This window comes from Bombina bombina, chromosome 4 (genome assembly GCF_027579735.1).
Source record: "Bombina bombina isolate aBomBom1 chromosome 4, aBomBom1.pri, whole genome shotgun sequence".
Taxonomy (NCBI): Eukaryota; Metazoa; Chordata; class Amphibia; order Anura; family Bombinatoridae; genus Bombina; species Bombina bombina.
The window spans coordinates 1005927898-1005929873 of record NC_069502.1 but is presented as its reverse complement, the minus strand read 5'-3'; the positions used below and the strand labels follow the sequence as shown (position 1 = coordinate 1005929873).

At 31.3% G+C, this 1976-nt stretch overlaps 1 protein-coding gene across 1 annotated transcript in view; it reads right to left on the bottom strand.

The window, feature by feature from the left end:
- Positions 1 to 276: 276 nt before the first annotated feature.
- Positions 277 to 1976, bottom strand: part of ACTR2 (actin related protein 2) — a 160218-nt gene continuing 158518 nt past the window's right edge. The window contains exon 9 of the mRNA XM_053712095.1: positions 277 to 1976. This exon is cut by the window's right edge and continues 349 nt beyond it. The gene's annotated coding sequence lies outside the window, so the exon portion shown is untranslated.

Sequence of the window (1976 nt, the reverse complement as noted above, 5' to 3'; positions counted from 1 at the left end):
TATATATATATATATATATATATATATATATATATATATATATATATATATATATATAAAAAGGAGGAGGCATAGATTAACATAGGGGATTTTAATATGACGAACACCTATTACTATTTCCCTTTTTACGCAATTAATTTTATTTTCAGAAAATAAGAATTTAATCATATTTGCATGATCCCCTTTCCGGAAAAAAAACACCTTTTGACAATGTAATTTCCATACTATATAGACAATTTGAAATTAAAACACTTGAAAAAAGAAATGACAAGCAGCTCGGAGATAATGACCAATTTATTTCAAATTAGTTTAAAAATTACCTTAAATTCGGAGACAGAAATTATGAAAACAAAAAGGAAATATCAGCCACTGATCTAAAAGCAGTTTGTATGCCCTGTATTTTGCAAGCCATAGCAAGAAAATTACCATGAAAAATACTGAAGTTTTATAAGTATACTTATGTAGTAAGCTAAAGATTTTTTTAACATCCGCATTCCCCAAAGACTATGTATTTAATACAAAGTCAAAGTACAATAGTACTAATCTGAAAAGCCTGCATAGCAATATTCCATAACAATTAAGGGTATGCAAGGTTACACCTTTAGACAAACCTGTTGCAATGCATTCTTTTATTTAACTTCTTTAAGTTATGTTTTTAAATTATCCACTCTCCAACACATTGGTCTTAATCCGTTAAACTCTGTGTCCTAAATCAGAAAGTGTTTTACATTTTGTCCTTGCCTGAATTCAATGGCAGAGCTCAGTCAATATAAGAAATAGTTTTGTTTGCATTTGAACAAATAGGAAACACTGTTAAAAGCTAAGCATGGAAGAATATCCGAATTTGCACAAATCTTTTTTTCACACTGATATCAGGCTCTGAAAAGAGCCGAATTCTGCTGCATCCAGCCATATCCAGCATTCGTTTTGCAAACTGATGCCGAATTCGAAAATTTTCCCATGCCTATTTTAAGCTAGCAAAAAGACAGTGCAGAAGCAAAAAGTTAACAACTATTTCACTAAAGTGTATCACTAAAGGCTTTTATTAAAAAACTTTCTGTAAACTACCACTTTACGAGGTATGAAGACTTACAAAGAGAAAAAGGAACATAGGATTCTCTCCAGCAACTTTGATTTGTGCAAATGATTTCACACCCTACTGATCAGACACTGGTTGTAAATAACTTTTGTAATTTATCTTAAAAAAAGGTCCTCTCAGAAGAACAGCACTTGGCACTGGATCAAAGCATCTGCATTTTTAAAGTCTGAACTATATATATATAAAAAAAAAGGGTGGGGGGGTGGGGGGAGAAACACTAAACCGTTTATTTCAAAATATAGAGAAATTATATCTATTAATCACACTTTTTTAAAAATGTATTGTTTCTCTAATGAATTACTGGGATCTTGTTCCCACCTGCCCTTATCACCTGCACAAGTGTTTTGTTAATAGGCTGCAAAAGGAAAAAAAAGCATACCAGATATATACTATATAGCAACAAAAAGCATACCAGATGTACACTATATAGAAACATACAATGGTGTAAAATTAAAATATAAAAAATAAAAACAAAAATAAGTCTTTTATATATGAAATTGGTAGAATAACCTCACTACTGCACAGTAACTAGCTACAAATGGAATAGAATTCTAACTGAAAGCAGGTTGGTTACACTGAAGGGTTTTCACCTCATCGTTCTGTAAAGAATAAGCAAGAGTACGGTGGAAATGTATCAAAAGGGTGCAACATTGGTCATTAACAATCTAGTGCTAAATAAACAGTTATTAAGGATTTTCATGGTAATAAAAGACAAAATAAACCCAGCAGAAGATAAAGCAGTTTTTAAGCAGTACACTAACGGAAAAAGCCTTCTGTGATAAGTCAAATGCCTACTGGGAACAGACAATTGAGCAGTTAAGCTCTGTTGCTAGAGATTTGTGTTGATAAAGAAATACACAAATTAAATAGTTAAATT